Source organism: Ambystoma mexicanum, unplaced genomic scaffold, assembly GCF_040938575.1.
Source record: "Ambystoma mexicanum isolate Mex_15411 unplaced genomic scaffold, UKY_AmexF1_1 Mex_scaf10, whole genome shotgun sequence".
Classification (NCBI taxonomy): Eukaryota; Metazoa; Chordata; class Amphibia; order Caudata; family Ambystomatidae; genus Ambystoma; species Ambystoma mexicanum.
In genome coordinates, this window is record NW_027182325.1 from 1,420,001 (window position 1) to 1,432,500 (window position 12,500).

Sequence of the window (12,500 nt, forward strand, 5' to 3'; positions counted from 1 at the left end):
CTACGGCCACACCACACTGATTGCGCCCGATCTCGTCTGATCTCGGAAGCTAAGCAGTGTCGGGCCTAGTTAGTACCTGGATGGGAGACCACCTGGGAATACCAGGTGCTGTAGGCTTTTTTGTGCTCCAAGTTCAGGAAGTGAGCCATTTCACAATTGCCTTTCAAAACTGCAAGGTCTAGCCGACTAGATGCTTAAAAGTACAAAACTCACTAGGCCCAGAGCCTACGGCCACACCACACTGAATGTGCCCGATCTCGGAAGCTAAGCAGGGTCAGGCCTAGTTAGTACCTGGATGGGAGACTGCCTGGGAATACCAGGTGCTGTAGGCTTTTTTGTGCTCCATGATTAGTAATTGCGCAACTTCTCAATTATTTTTCAAATTTGGTATGTTTCCAAAATAATTGTATCCCGTTTTATAGCGGAAATGTTGGACAACATCATGAGGGCTGGAGCTACCTTTTTACATAGAATTAGCATACAGGTAGTGTGTTCATGGGTAATAAATCGACTTTCACATGTAATGCAGTACAGAGAATATTGAGTCCTTCAAGAGGCATGAAAGAAAACCATTATTGTGTTGATTGTTCTCTCCACCTCCCTGCAACAGACACAGGATGGATGAATTAAAGTTATCCTACCAGACATAGGAGTCCTGAATGGGCCCACCAGTCTTATATATCTCGCCTGATCGAGCCTGATCGAGCGATGAGCGTGGTATCATGTTGCAAGTGGCTGCATGGCTTAGCTTACTAAATGCAAATGCATAAGAGTAATATTCTTAGCATTCCTAGAGCCTACGGCCACACCACACTGAATGCACCCGATCTCGTCTGATCTCGGAAGTTAAGCAGTGTCAGGCCTAGTTAGTACCTGGATGGGAGACCGCCTGGGAATACCAGGTGCTGTAGGCTTTTTTGTGCTCCAAGTTCAGGAAGTGAGCCCTTTCTCAATTGCCTTTTAAAACTGCAAGGTCTAGCCGACTAGATGCTTAAAAGTACAACACTCACTAGGCCCAGAGCCTACGGCCACACCACACTGAATGCGCCTGATCTCGTCTGATCTCAGAAGTTAAGCAGTGTCGGGCCTAGTTAGTACCTGGATGGGAGACCGCCTGGGAATACCAGGTGCTGTAGGCTTTTTTGTACTCCAAGTTCAGGAAGTGAGCCATTTCTCAATTGCCTTTCAAAACTGCAAGGTCTAGCCGACTAGATGCTTAAAAGTACAAAACTCACTAGGCCCAGAGCCTACGGCCACACCACACTGAATGCGCCCGATCTCGTCTGATCTCAGAAGCTAAGCAGTGTCGGGCCTAGTTAGTACCTGGATGGGAGACCACCTGGGAATACCAGGTGCTGTAGGCTTTTTTGTGCTCCAAGTTCAGGAAGTGAGCCATTTCACAATTGCCTTTCAAAACTGCAAGGTCTAGCCGACTAGATGCTTAAAAGTACAAACTCACTAGGCCCAGAGCCTACGGCCACACCACACTGAATGCGCCCGATCTCGGAAGCTAAGCAGGGTCGGGCCTAGTTAGTACCTGGATGGGAGACTGCCTGGGAATACCAGGTGCTGTAGGCTTTTTTTGTGCTCCATGATTAGTAATTGCGCAACTTCTCAATTATTTTTCAAATTTGGTATGTTTCCAAAATAATTGTATCCCGTTTTATAGCGGAAATGTTGGACAACATCATGAGGGCTGGAGCTACCTTTTTACATTGAATTAGCATACAGGTAGTGTGTTCATGGGTAATAAATCGACTTTCACATGTAATGCAGTACAGAGAATATTGAGTCCTTCAAGAGGCATGAAAGAAAACCATTATTGTGTTGATTGTTCTCTCCACCTCCCTGCAACAGACACAGGATGGATGAATTAAAGTTATCCTACCAGACATAGGAGTCCTGAATGGGCCCACCAGTCTTATATATCTCGCCTGATCGAGCCTGATCGAGCGATGAGCGTGGTATCATGTTGCAAGTGGCTGCATGGCTTAGCTTACTAAATGCAAATGCATAAGAGTAATATTCTTAGCATTCCTAGAGCCTACGGCCACACCACACTGAATGCACCCGATCTCGACTGATCTCGGAAGTTAAGCAGTGTCAGGCCTAGTTAGTACCTGGATGGGCGACCGCCTGGGAATACCAGGTGCTGTAGGCTTTTTTGTGCTCCAAGTTCAGGAAGTGAGCCCTTTCTCAATTGCCTTTTAAAACTGCAAGGTCTAGCCGACTAGATGCTTAAAAGTACAAAACTCACTAGGCCCAGAGCCTACGGCCACACCACACTGAATGTGCCTGATCTCGTCTGATCTCAGAAGCTAAGCAGTGTCGGGCCTAGTTAGTACCTGGATGGAAGACCGCCTGGGAATACCAGGTGCTGTAGGCTTTTTTGTACTCCAAGTTCAGGAAGTGAGCCATTTCTCAATTGCCTTTCAAAACTGCAAGGTCTAGCCGACTAGATGCTTAAAAGTACAAAACTCACAAGAACCAGAGCCTACGGCCACACCACACTGAATGCGCCCGATCTCGTCTGATCTCGGAAGCTAAGCAGTGTCGGGCCTCGTTAGTACCTGGATGGGAGACCGCCTGGGAATACCAGGTGCTGTAGGCTTTTTTGTGCTCCAAGTTCAGGAAGTGAGCCATTTCTCAATTGCCTTTTAAAACTGCAAGGTCTAGCTGACTAGATGCTTAAAAGTACAAAACTCACTAGGCCCAGAGCCTACGGCCACACCACACTGATTGCGCCCGATCTTGTCTGATCTCGGAAGCTAAGCAGTGTCCGGCCTAGTTAGTACCTGGATGGGAGACCACCTGGGAATACCAGGTGCTGTAGGATTTTTTGTGCTCCAAGTTCAGGAAGTGAGCCATTTCACAATTGCCTTTCAAAACTGCAAGGTCTAGCCGACTAGATGCTTAAAAGTACAAAACTCACTAGGCCCAGAGCCTACGGCCACACCACACTGAATGTGCCCGATCTCGGAAGCTAAGCAGGGTCAGGCCTAGTTAGTACCTGGATGGGAGACTGCCTGGGAATACCAGGTGCTGTAGGCTTTTTTGTGCTCCATGATTAGTAATTGCGCAACTTCTCAATTATTTTTCAAATTTGGTATGTTTCCAAAATAATTGTATCCCGTTTTATAGCGGAAATGTTGGACAACATCATGAGGGCTGGAGCTACCTTTTTACATAGAATTAGCATACAGGTAGTGTGTTCATGGGTAATAAATCGACTTTCACATGTAATGCAGTACAGAGAATATTGAGTCCTTCAAGAGGCATGAAAGAAAACCATTATTGTGTTGATTGTTCTCTCCACCTCCCTGCAACAGACACAGGATGGATGAATTAAAGTTATCCTACCAGACATAGGAGTCCTGAATGGGCCCACCAGTCTTATATATCTCGCCTGATCGAGCCTGATCGAGCGATGAGCGTGGTATCATGTTGCAAGTGGCTGCATGGCTTAGCTTACTAAATGCAAATGCATAAGAGTAATATTCTTAGCATTCCTAGAGCCTACGGCCACACCACACTGAATGCACCCGATCTCGTCTGATCTCGGAAGTTAAGCAGTGTCAGGCCTAGTTAGTACCTGGATGGGAGACCGCCTGGGAATACCAGGTGCTGTAGGCTTTTTTGTGCTCCAAGTTCAGGAAGTGAGCCCTTTCTCAATTGCCTTTTAAAACTGCAAGGTCTAGCCGACTAGATGCTTAAAAGTACAACACTCACTAGGCCCAGAGCCTACGGCCACACCACACTGAATGCGCCTGATCTCGTCTGATCTCAGAAGCTAAGCAGTGTCGGGCCTAGTTAGTACCTGGATGGGAGACCGCCTGGGAATACCAGGTGCTGTAGGCTTTTTTGTACTCCAAGTTCAGGAAGTGAGCCATTTCTCAATTGCCTTTCAAAACTGCAAGGTCTAGCCGACTAGATGCTTAAAAGTACAAAACTCACTAGGCCCAGAGCCTACGGCCACACCACACTGAATGCGCCCGATCTCGTCTGATCTCGGAAGCTAAGCAGTGTCGGGCCTAGTTAGTACCTGGATGGGAGACCACCTGGGAATACCAGGTGCTGTAGGCTTTTTTGTGCTCGAAGTTCAGGAAGTGAGCCATTTCACAATTGCCTTTCAAAACTGCAAGGTCTAGCCGACTAGATGCTTAAAAGTACAAACTCACTAGGCCCAGAGCCTATGGCCACACCACACTGAATGCGCCCGATCTCGGAAGCTAAGCAGGGTCGGGCCTAGTTAGTACCTGGATGGGAGACTGCCTGGGAATACCAGGTGCTGTAGGCTTTTTTTGTGCTCCATGATTAGTAATTGCGCAACTTCTCAATTATTTTTCAAATTTGGTATGTTTCCAAAATAATTGTATCCCGTTTTATAGCGGAAATGTTGGACAACATCATGAGGGCTGGAGCTACCTTTTTACATAGAATTAGCATACAGGTAGTGTGTTCATGGGTAATAAATCAACTTTCACATGTAATGCAGTACAGAGAATATTGAGTCCTTCAAGAGGCATGAAAGAAAACCATTATTGTGTTGATTGTTCTCTCCACCTCCCTGCAACAGACACAGGATGGATGAATTAAAGTTATCCTACCAGACATAGGAGTCCTGAATGGGCCCACCAGTCTTATATATCTCGCCTGATCGAGCCTGATCGAGCGATGAGCGTGGTATCATGTTGCAAGTGGCTGCATGGCTTAGCTTACTAAATGCAAATGCATAAGAGTAATATTCTTAGCATTCCTAGAGCCTACGGCCACACCACACTGAATGCACCCGATCTCGACTGATCTCGGAAGTTAAGCAGTGTCAGGCCTAGTTAGTACCTGGATGGGAGACCGCCTGGGAATACCAGGTGCTGTAGGCTTTTTTGTGCTCCAAGTTCAGGAAGTGAGCCCTTTCTCAATTGCCTTTTAAAACTGCAAGGTCTAGCCGACTAGATGCTTAAAAGTACAAAACTCACTAGGCCCAGAGCCTACGGCCACACCACACTGAATGTGCCTGATCTCGTCTGATCTCAGAAGCTAAGCAGTGTCGGGCCTAGTTAGTACCTGGATGGAAGACCGCCTGGGAATACCAGGTGCTGTAGGCTTTTTTGTACTCCAAGTTCAGGAAGTGAGCCATTTCTCAATTGCCTTTCAAAACTGCAAGGTCTAGCCGACTAGATGCTTAAAAGTACAAAACTCACAAGAACCAGAGCCTACGGCCACACCACACTGAATGCGCCCGATCTCGTCTGATCTCGGAAGCTAAGCAGTGTCGGGCCTCGTTAGTACCTGGATGGGAGACCGCCTGGGAATACCAGGTGCTGTAGGCTTTTTTGTGCTCCAAGTTCAGGAAGTGAGCCATTTCTCAATTGCCTTTCAAAACTGCAAGGTCTAGCTGACTAGATGCTTAAAAGTACAAAACTCACTAGGCCCAGAGCCTACGGCCACACCACACTGATTGCGCCCGATCTCGTCTGATCTCGGAAGCTAAGCAGTGTCGGGCCTAGTTAGTACCTGGATGGGAGACCACCTGGGAATACCAGGTGCTGTAGGCTTTTTTGTGCTCCAAGTTCAGGAAGTGAGCCATTTCACAATTGCCTTTCAAAACTGCAAGGTCTAGCCGACTAGATGCTTAAAAGTACAAAACTCACTAGGCCCAGAGCCTACGGCCACACCACACTGAATGTGCCCGATCTCGGAAGCTAAGCAGGGTCAGGCCTAGTTAGTACCTGGATGGGAGACTGCCTGGGAATACCAGGTGCTGTAGGCTTTTTTGTGCTCCATGATTAGTAATTGCGCAACTTCTCAATTATTTTTCAAATTTGGTATGTTTCCAAAATAATTGTATCCCGTTTTATAGCGGAAATGTTGGACAACATCATGAGGGCTGGAGCTACCTTTTTACATAGAATTAGCATACAGGTAGTGTGTTCATGGGTAATAAATCGACTTTCACATGTAATGCAGTACAGAGAATATTGAGTCCTTCAAGAGGCATGAAAGAAAACCATTATTGTGTTGATTGTTCTCTCCACCTCCCTGCAACAGACACAGGATGGATGAATTAAAGTTATCCTACCAGACATAGGAGTCCTGAATGGGCCCACCAGTCTTATATATCTCGCCTGATCGAGCCTGATCGAGCGATGAGCGTGGTATCATGTTGCAAGTGGCTGCATGGCTTAGCTTACTAAATGCAAATGCATAAGAGTAATATTCTTAGCATTCCTAGAGCCTACGGCCACACCACACTGAATGCACCCGATCTCGTCTGATCTCGGAAGTTAAGCAGTGTCAGGCCTAGTTAGTACCTGGATGGGAGACCGCCTGGGAATACCAGGTGCTGTAGGCTTTTTTGTGCTCCAAGTTCAGGAAGTGAGCCCTTTCTCAATTGCCTTTTAAAACTGCAAGGTCTAGCCGACTAGATGCTTAAAAGTACAACACTCACTAGGCCCAGAGCCTACGGCCACACCACACTGAATGCGCCTGATCTCGTCTGATCTCAGAAGTTAAGCAGTGTCGGGCCTAGTTAGTACCTGGATGGGAGACCGCCTGGGAATACCAGGTGCTGTAGGCTTTTTTGTACTCCAAGTTCAGGAAGTGAGCCATTTCTCAATTGCCTTTCAAAACTGCAAGGTCTAGCCGACTAGATGCTTAAAAGTACAAAACTCACTAGGCCCAGAGCCTACGGCCACACCACACTGAATGCACCCGATCTCGTCTGATCTCAGAAGCTAAGCAGTGTCGGGCCTAGTTAGTACCTGGATGGGAGACCACCTGGGAATACCAGGTGCTGTAGGCTTTTTTGTGCTCCAAGTTCAGGAAGTGAGCCATTTCACAATTGCCTTTCAAAACTGCAAGGTCTAGCCGACTAGATGCTTAAAAGTACAAACTCACTAGGCCCAGAGCCTACGGCCACACCACACTGAATGCGCCCGATCTCGGAAGCTAAGCAGGGTCGGGCCTAGTTAGTACCTTGATGGGAGACTGCCTGGGAATACCAGGTGCTGTAGGCTTTTTTTGTGCTCCATGATTAGTAATTGCGCAACTTCTCAATTATTTTTCAAATTTGGTATGTTTCCAAAATAATTGTATCCCGTTTTATAGCGGAAATGTTGGACAACATCATGAGGGCTGGAGCTACCTTTTTACATAGAATTAGCATACAGGTAGTGTGTTCATGGGTAATAAATCGACTTTCACATGTAATGCAGTACAGAGAATATTGAGTCCTTCAAGAGGCATGAAAGAAAACCATTATTGTGTTGATTGTTCTCTCCACCTCCCTGCAACAGACACAGGATGGATGAATTAAAGTTATCCTACCAGACATAGGAGTCCTGAATGGGCCCACCAGTCTTATATATCTCGCCTGATCGAGCCTGATCGAGCGATGAGCGTGGTATCATGTTGCAAGTGGCTGCATGGCTTAGCTTACTAAATGCAAATGCATAAGAGTAATATTCTTAGCATTCCTAGAGCCTACGGCCACACCACACTGAATGCACCCGATCTCGACTGTGTCAGGCCTAGTTAGTACCTGGATGGGAGACCGCCTGGGAATACCAGGTGCTGTAGGCTTTTTTGTGCTCCAAGTTCAGGAAGTGAGCCCTTTCTCAATTGCCTTTTAAAACTGCAAGGTCTAGCCGACTAGATGCTTAAAAGTACAAAACTCACTAGGCCCAGAGCCTACGGCCACACCACACTGAATGTGCCTGATCTCGTCTGATCTCAGAAGCTAAGCAGTGTCGGGCCTAGTTAGTACCTGGATGGAAGACCGCCTGGGAATACCAGGTGCTGTAGGCTTTTTTGTACTCCAAGTTCAGGAAGTGAGCCATTTCTCAATTGCCTTTCAAAACTGCAAGGTCTAGCCGACTAGATGCTTAAAAGTACAAAACTCACAAGAACCAGAGCCTACGGCCACACCACACTGAATGCGCCCGATCTCGTCTGATCTCGGAAGTTAAGCAGTGTCAGGCCTAGTTAGTACCTGGATGGGAGACCGCCTGGGAATACCAGGTGCTGTAGGCTTTTTTGTGCTCCAAGTTCAGGAAGTGAGCCCTTTCTCAATTGCCTTTTAAAACTGCAAGGTCTAGCCGACTAGATGCTTAAAAGTACAACACTCACTAGGCCCAGAGCCTACGGCCACACCACACTGAATGCGCCTGATCTCGTCTGATCTCAGAAGCTAAGCAGTGTCGGGCCTAGTTAGTACCTGGATGGGAGACCGCCTGGGAATACCAGGTGCTGTAGGCTTTTTTGTACTCCAAGTTCAGGAAGTGAGCCATTTCTCAATTGCCTTTCAAAACTGCAAGGTCTAGCCGACTAGATGCTTAAAAGTACAAAACTCACTAGGCCCAGAGCCTACGGCCACACCACACTGAATGCGCCCGATCTCGTCTGATCTCGGAAGCTAAGCAGTGTCGGGCCTAGTTAGTACCTGGATGGGAGACCACCTGGGAATACCAGGTGCTGTAGGCTTTTTTGTGCTCCAAGTTCAGGAAGTGAGCCATTTCACAATTGCCTTTCAAAACTGCAAGGTCTAGCCGACTAGATGCTTAAAAGTACAAACTCACTAGGCCCAGAGCCTACGGCCACACCACACTGAATGCGCCCGATCTCGGAAGCTAAGCAGGGTCGGGCCTAGTTAGTACCTGGATGGGAGACTGCCTGGGAATACCAGGTGCTGTAGGCTTTTTTTGTGCTCCATGATTAGTAATTGCGCAACTTCTCAATTATTTTTCAAATTTGGTATGTTTCCAAAATAATTGTATCCCGTTTTATAGCGGAAATGTTGGACAACATCATGAGGGCTGGAGCTACCTTTTTACATAGAATTAGCATACAGGTAGTGTGTTCATGGGTAATAAATCAACTTTCACATGTAATGCAGTACAGAGAATATTGAGTCCTTCAAGAGGCATGAAAGAAAACCATTATTGTGTTGATTGTTCTCTCCACCTCCCTGCAACAGACACAGGATGGATGAATTAAAGTTATCCTACCAGACATAGGAGTCCTGAATGGGCCCACCAGTCTTATATATCTCGCCTGATCGAGCCTGATCGAGCGATGAGCGTGGTATCATGTTGCAAGTGGCTGCATGGCTTAGCTTACTAAATGCAAATGCATAAGAGTAATATTCTTAGCATTCCTAGAGCCTACGGCCACACCACACTGAATGCACCCGATCTCGACTGATCTCGGAAGTTAAGCAGTGTCAGGCCTAGTTAGTACCTGGATGGGAGACCGCCTGGGAATACCAGGTGCTGTAGGCTTTTTTGTGCTCCAAGTTCAGGAAGTGAGCCCTTTCTCAATTGCCTTTTAAAACTGCAAGGTCTAGCCGACTAGATGCTTAAAAGTACAAAACTCACTAGGCCCAGAGCCTACGGCCACACCACACTGAATGTGCCTGATCTCGTCTGATCTCAGAAGCTAAGCAGTGTCGGGCCTAGTTAGTACCTGGATGGAAGACCGCCTGGGAATACCAGGTGCTGTAGGCTTTTTTGTACTCCAAGTTCAGGAAGTGAGCCATTTCTCAATTGCCTTTCAAAACTGCAAGGTCTAGCCGACTAGATGCTTAAAAGTACAAAACTCACAAGAACCAGAGCCTACGGCCACACCACACTGAATGCGCCCGATCTCGTCTGATCTCGGAAGCTAAGCAGTGTCGGGCCTCGTTAGTACCTGGATGGGAGACCGCCTGGGAATACCAGGTGCTGTAGGCTTTTTTGTGCTCCAAGTTCAGGAAGTGAGCCATTTCTCAATTGCCTTTCAAAACTGCAAGGTCTAGCTGACTAGATGCTTAAAAGTACAAAACTCACTAGGCCCAGAGCCTACGGCCACACCACACTGATTGCGCCCGATCTCGTCTGATCTCGGAAGCTAAGCAGTGTCGGGCCTAGTTAGTACCTGGATGGGAGACCACCTGGGAATACCAGGTGCTGTAGGCTTTTTTGTGCTCCAAGTTCAGGAAGTGAGCCATTTCACAATTGCCTTTCAAAACTGCAAGGTCTAGCCGACTAGATGCTTAAAAGTACAAAACTCACTAGGCCCAGAGCCTACGGCCACACCACACTGAATGTGCCCGATCTCGGAAGCTAAGCAGGGTCAGGCCTAGTTAGTACCTGGATGGGAGACTGCCTGGGAATACCAGGTGCTGTAGGCTTTTTTGTGCTCCATGATTAGTAATTGCGCAACTTCTCAATTATTTTTCAAATTTGGTATGTTTCCAAAATAATTGTATCCCGTTTTATAGCGGAAATGTTGGACAACATCATGAGGGCTGGAGCTACCTTTTTACATAGAATTAGCATACAGGTAGTGTGTTCATGGGTAATAAATCGACTTTCACATGTAATGCAGTACAGAGAATATTGAGTCCTTCAAGAGGCATGAAAGAAAACCATTATTGTGTTGATTGTTCTCTCCACCTCCCTGCAACAGACACAGGATGGATGAATTAAAGTTATCCTACCAGACATAGGAGTCCTGAATGGGCCCACCAGTCTTATATATCTCGCCTGATCGAGCCTGATCGAGCGATGAGCGTGGTATCATGTTGCAAGTGGCTGCATGGCTTAGCTTACTAAATGCAAATGCATAAGAGTAATATTCTTAGCATTCCTAGAGCCTACGGCCACACCACACTGAATGCACCCGATCTCGTCTGATCTCGGAAGTTAAGCAGTGTCAGGCCTAGTTAGTACCTGGATGGGAGACCGCCTGGGAATACCAGGTGCTGTAGGCTTTTTTGTGCTCCAAGTTCAGGAAGTGAGCCCTTTCTCAATTGCCTTTTAAAACTGCAAGGTCTAGCCGACTAGATGCTTAAAAGTACAACACTCACTAGGCCCAGAGCCTACGGCCACACCACACTGAATGCGCCTGATCTCGTCTGATCTCAGAAGTTAAGCAGTGTCGGGCCTAGTTAGTACCTGGATGGGAGACCGCCTGGGAATACCAGGTGCTGTAGGCTTTTTTGTACTCCAAGTTCAGGAAGTGAGCCATTTCTCAATTGCCTTTCAAAACTGCAAGGTCTAGCCGACTAGATGCTTAAAAGTACAAAACTCACTAGGCCCAGAGCCTACGGCCACACCACACTGAATGCGCCCGATCTCGTCTGATCTCAGAAGCTAAGCAGTGTCGGGCCTAGTTAGTACCTGGATGGGAGACCACCTGGGAATACCAGGTGCTGTAGGCTTTTTTGTGCTCCAAGTTCAGGAAGTGAGCCATTTCACAATTGCCTTTCAAAACTGCAAGGTCTAGCCGACTAGATGTTTAAAAGTACAAACTCACTAGGCCCAGAGCCTACGGCCACACCACACTGAATGCGCCCGATCTCGGAAGCTAAGCAGGGTAGGGCCTAGTTAGTACCTGGATGGGAGACTGCCTGGGAATACCAGGTGCTGTAGGCTTTTTTTGTGCTCCATGATTAGTAATTGCGCAACTTCTCAATTATTTTTCAAATTTGGTATGTTTCCAAAATAATTGTATCCCGTTTTATAGCGGAAATGTTGGACAACATCATGAGGGCTGGAGCTACCTTTTTACATAGAATTAGCATACAGGTAGTGTGTTCATGGGTAATAAATCAACTTTCACATGTAATGCAGTACAGAGAATATTGAGTCCTTCAAGAGGCATGAAAGAAAACCATTATTGTGTTGATTGTTCTCTCCACCTCCCTGCAACAGACACAGGATGGATGAATTAAAGTTATCCTACCAGACATAGGAGTCCTGAATGGGCCCACCAGTCTTATATATCTCGCCTGATCGAGCCTGATCGAGCGATGAGCGTGGTATCATGTTGCAAGTGGCTGCATGGCTTAGCTTACTAAATGCAAATGCATAAGAGTAATATTCTTAGCATTCCTAGAGCCTACGGCCACACCACACTGAATGCACCCGATCTCGACTGATCTCGGAAGTTAAGCAGTGTCAGGCCTAGTTAGTACCTGGATGGGAGACCGCCTGGGAATACCAGGTGCTGTAGGCTTTTTTGTGCTCCAAGTTCAGGAAGTGAGCCCTTTCTCAATTGCCTTTTAAAACTGCAAGGTCTAGCCGACTAGATGCTTAAAAGTACAAAACTCACTAGGCCCAGAGCCTACGGCCACACCACACTGAATGTGCCTGATATCGTCTGATCTCAGAAGCTAAGCAGTGTCGGGCCTAGTTAGTACCTGGATGGAAGACCGCCTGGGAATACCAGGTGCTGTAGGCTTTTTTGTACTCCAAGTTCAGGAAGTGAGCCATTTCTCAATTGCCTTTCAAAACTGCAAGGTCTAGCCGACTAGATGCTTAAAAGTACAAAACTCACAAGAACCAGAGCCTACGGCCACACCACACTGAATGTGCCCGATCTCGTCTGATCTCGGAAGCTAAGCAGTGTCGGGCCTCGTTAGTACCTGGATGGGAGACCGCCTGGGAATACCAGGTGCTGTAGGCTTTTTTGTGCTCCAAGTTCAGGAAGTGAGCCATTTCTCAATTGCCTTTCAAAAT

The 12,500-nt window shown here is 47.1% G+C and overlaps 31 non-coding genes and 10 pseudogenes across 31 annotated transcripts in view; all 41 read left to right on the forward strand.

The window, feature by feature from the left end:
- Positions 1-117, forward strand: part of LOC138547755 (5S ribosomal RNA) — a 119-nt gene extending 2 nt beyond the window's left edge. The window contains exon 1 of the ribosomal RNA XR_011291585.1: positions 1-117. This exon is cut by the window's left edge and continues 2 nt beyond it. This is a non-coding gene — a ribosomal RNA (5S ribosomal RNA).
- A 106-nt stretch (positions 118-223) lies between these two features.
- Positions 224-332, forward strand: LOC138546222 (5S ribosomal RNA; annotated as a pseudogene).
- Positions 333-795: 463 nt separating this feature from the next.
- Positions 796-914, forward strand: LOC138548930 (5S ribosomal RNA). The gene has a single exon (XR_011292721.1). It is a non-coding gene; the product is annotated as a 5S ribosomal RNA (ribosomal RNA).
- A 106-nt stretch (positions 915-1,020) lies between these two features.
- On the forward strand, positions 1,021-1,139 carry LOC138538983 (5S ribosomal RNA). The gene has a single exon (XR_011287064.1). It is a non-coding gene; the product is annotated as a 5S ribosomal RNA (ribosomal RNA).
- A 106-nt stretch (positions 1,140-1,245) lies between these two features.
- Positions 1,246-1,364, forward strand: LOC138537177 (5S ribosomal RNA). The gene has a single exon (XR_011285321.1). It is a non-coding gene; the product is annotated as a 5S ribosomal RNA (ribosomal RNA).
- Positions 1,365-1,469: 105 nt separating this feature from the next.
- Positions 1,470-1,578, forward strand: LOC138543428 (5S ribosomal RNA; annotated as a pseudogene).
- Positions 1,579-2,042: 464 nt separating this feature from the next.
- Positions 2,043-2,161, forward strand: LOC138540603 (5S ribosomal RNA). The gene has a single exon (XR_011288645.1). It is a non-coding gene; the product is annotated as a 5S ribosomal RNA (ribosomal RNA).
- A 106-nt stretch (positions 2,162-2,267) lies between these two features.
- On the forward strand, positions 2,268-2,386 carry LOC138539733 (5S ribosomal RNA). Its single transcript, XR_011287798.1, has one exon. It is a non-coding gene; the product is annotated as a 5S ribosomal RNA (ribosomal RNA).
- A 106-nt stretch (positions 2,387-2,492) lies between these two features.
- On the forward strand, positions 2,493-2,611 carry LOC138550063 (5S ribosomal RNA). Its single transcript, XR_011293827.1, has one exon. It is a non-coding gene; the product is annotated as a 5S ribosomal RNA (ribosomal RNA).
- A 106-nt stretch (positions 2,612-2,717) lies between these two features.
- LOC138542617 (5S ribosomal RNA) lies at positions 2,718-2,836 on the forward strand (annotated as a pseudogene).
- A 106-nt stretch (positions 2,837-2,942) lies between these two features.
- Positions 2,943-3,051, forward strand: LOC138546223 (5S ribosomal RNA; annotated as a pseudogene).
- A 463-nt stretch (positions 3,052-3,514) lies between these two features.
- Positions 3,515-3,633, forward strand: LOC138548931 (5S ribosomal RNA). The gene has a single exon (XR_011292722.1). It is a non-coding gene; the product is annotated as a 5S ribosomal RNA (ribosomal RNA).
- Positions 3,634-3,739: 106 nt separating this feature from the next.
- LOC138540645 (5S ribosomal RNA) lies at positions 3,740-3,858 on the forward strand. The gene has a single exon (XR_011288685.1). It is a non-coding gene; the product is annotated as a 5S ribosomal RNA (ribosomal RNA).
- A 106-nt stretch (positions 3,859-3,964) lies between these two features.
- On the forward strand, positions 3,965-4,083 carry LOC138548511 (5S ribosomal RNA). Its single transcript, XR_011292310.1, has one exon. It is a non-coding gene; the product is annotated as a 5S ribosomal RNA (ribosomal RNA).
- Positions 4,084-4,188: 105 nt separating this feature from the next.
- On the forward strand, positions 4,189-4,297 carry LOC138544085 (5S ribosomal RNA; annotated as a pseudogene).
- A 464-nt stretch (positions 4,298-4,761) lies between these two features.
- On the forward strand, positions 4,762-4,880 carry LOC138538502 (5S ribosomal RNA). The gene has a single exon (XR_011286599.1). It is a non-coding gene; the product is annotated as a 5S ribosomal RNA (ribosomal RNA).
- Positions 4,881-4,986: 106 nt separating this feature from the next.
- On the forward strand, positions 4,987-5,105 carry LOC138539734 (5S ribosomal RNA). Its single transcript, XR_011287799.1, has one exon. It is a non-coding gene; the product is annotated as a 5S ribosomal RNA (ribosomal RNA).
- A 106-nt stretch (positions 5,106-5,211) lies between these two features.
- LOC138550064 (5S ribosomal RNA) lies at positions 5,212-5,330 on the forward strand. The gene has a single exon (XR_011293828.1). It is a non-coding gene; the product is annotated as a 5S ribosomal RNA (ribosomal RNA).
- Positions 5,331-5,436: 106 nt separating this feature from the next.
- Positions 5,437-5,555, forward strand: LOC138547756 (5S ribosomal RNA). The gene has a single exon (XR_011291586.1). It is a non-coding gene; the product is annotated as a 5S ribosomal RNA (ribosomal RNA).
- Positions 5,556-5,661: 106 nt separating this feature from the next.
- Positions 5,662-5,770, forward strand: LOC138546224 (5S ribosomal RNA; annotated as a pseudogene).
- A 463-nt stretch (positions 5,771-6,233) lies between these two features.
- On the forward strand, positions 6,234-6,352 carry LOC138548932 (5S ribosomal RNA). The gene has a single exon (XR_011292723.1). It is a non-coding gene; the product is annotated as a 5S ribosomal RNA (ribosomal RNA).
- Positions 6,353-6,458: 106 nt separating this feature from the next.
- On the forward strand, positions 6,459-6,577 carry LOC138539097 (5S ribosomal RNA). The gene has a single exon (XR_011287175.1). It is a non-coding gene; the product is annotated as a 5S ribosomal RNA (ribosomal RNA).
- Positions 6,578-6,683: 106 nt separating this feature from the next.
- On the forward strand, positions 6,684-6,802 carry LOC138549624 (5S ribosomal RNA). The gene has a single exon (XR_011293402.1). It is a non-coding gene; the product is annotated as a 5S ribosomal RNA (ribosomal RNA).
- A 105-nt stretch (positions 6,803-6,907) lies between these two features.
- LOC138544015 (5S ribosomal RNA) lies at positions 6,908-7,016 on the forward strand (annotated as a pseudogene).
- A 671-nt stretch (positions 7,017-7,687) lies between these two features.
- LOC138539735 (5S ribosomal RNA) lies at positions 7,688-7,806 on the forward strand. Its single transcript, XR_011287800.1, has one exon. It is a non-coding gene; the product is annotated as a 5S ribosomal RNA (ribosomal RNA).
- A 106-nt stretch (positions 7,807-7,912) lies between these two features.
- LOC138551014 (5S ribosomal RNA) lies at positions 7,913-8,031 on the forward strand. The gene has a single exon (XR_011294753.1). It is a non-coding gene; the product is annotated as a 5S ribosomal RNA (ribosomal RNA).
- A 106-nt stretch (positions 8,032-8,137) lies between these two features.
- Positions 8,138-8,256, forward strand: LOC138540657 (5S ribosomal RNA). Its single transcript, XR_011288696.1, has one exon. It is a non-coding gene; the product is annotated as a 5S ribosomal RNA (ribosomal RNA).
- A 106-nt stretch (positions 8,257-8,362) lies between these two features.
- LOC138548522 (5S ribosomal RNA) lies at positions 8,363-8,481 on the forward strand. The gene has a single exon (XR_011292321.1). It is a non-coding gene; the product is annotated as a 5S ribosomal RNA (ribosomal RNA).
- A 105-nt stretch (positions 8,482-8,586) lies between these two features.
- Positions 8,587-8,695, forward strand: LOC138543429 (5S ribosomal RNA; annotated as a pseudogene).
- A 464-nt stretch (positions 8,696-9,159) lies between these two features.
- On the forward strand, positions 9,160-9,278 carry LOC138538503 (5S ribosomal RNA). The gene has a single exon (XR_011286600.1). It is a non-coding gene; the product is annotated as a 5S ribosomal RNA (ribosomal RNA).
- Positions 9,279-9,384: 106 nt separating this feature from the next.
- LOC138539736 (5S ribosomal RNA) lies at positions 9,385-9,503 on the forward strand. The gene has a single exon (XR_011287801.1). It is a non-coding gene; the product is annotated as a 5S ribosomal RNA (ribosomal RNA).
- Positions 9,504-9,609: 106 nt separating this feature from the next.
- On the forward strand, positions 9,610-9,728 carry LOC138550065 (5S ribosomal RNA). Its single transcript, XR_011293829.1, has one exon. It is a non-coding gene; the product is annotated as a 5S ribosomal RNA (ribosomal RNA).
- A 106-nt stretch (positions 9,729-9,834) lies between these two features.
- LOC138547757 (5S ribosomal RNA) lies at positions 9,835-9,953 on the forward strand. The gene has a single exon (XR_011291587.1). It is a non-coding gene; the product is annotated as a 5S ribosomal RNA (ribosomal RNA).
- Positions 9,954-10,059: 106 nt separating this feature from the next.
- On the forward strand, positions 10,060-10,168 carry LOC138546226 (5S ribosomal RNA; annotated as a pseudogene).
- A 463-nt stretch (positions 10,169-10,631) lies between these two features.
- Positions 10,632-10,750, forward strand: LOC138548933 (5S ribosomal RNA). Its single transcript, XR_011292724.1, has one exon. It is a non-coding gene; the product is annotated as a 5S ribosomal RNA (ribosomal RNA).
- A 106-nt stretch (positions 10,751-10,856) lies between these two features.
- LOC138539212 (5S ribosomal RNA) lies at positions 10,857-10,975 on the forward strand. Its single transcript, XR_011287287.1, has one exon. It is a non-coding gene; the product is annotated as a 5S ribosomal RNA (ribosomal RNA).
- Positions 10,976-11,081: 106 nt separating this feature from the next.
- Positions 11,082-11,200, forward strand: LOC138537178 (5S ribosomal RNA). Its single transcript, XR_011285322.1, has one exon. It is a non-coding gene; the product is annotated as a 5S ribosomal RNA (ribosomal RNA).
- Positions 11,201-11,305: 105 nt separating this feature from the next.
- Positions 11,306-11,414, forward strand: LOC138543147 (5S ribosomal RNA; annotated as a pseudogene).
- A 464-nt stretch (positions 11,415-11,878) lies between these two features.
- On the forward strand, positions 11,879-11,997 carry LOC138538505 (5S ribosomal RNA). Its single transcript, XR_011286602.1, has one exon. It is a non-coding gene; the product is annotated as a 5S ribosomal RNA (ribosomal RNA).
- A 106-nt stretch (positions 11,998-12,103) lies between these two features.
- LOC138542497 (5S ribosomal RNA) lies at positions 12,104-12,222 on the forward strand. The gene has a single exon (XR_011290477.1). It is a non-coding gene; the product is annotated as a 5S ribosomal RNA (ribosomal RNA).
- Positions 12,223-12,328: 106 nt separating this feature from the next.
- On the forward strand, positions 12,329-12,447 carry LOC138537461 (5S ribosomal RNA). Its single transcript, XR_011285594.1, has one exon. It is a non-coding gene; the product is annotated as a 5S ribosomal RNA (ribosomal RNA).
- The last annotated feature ends 53 nt before the right edge of the window (positions 12,448-12,500 follow it).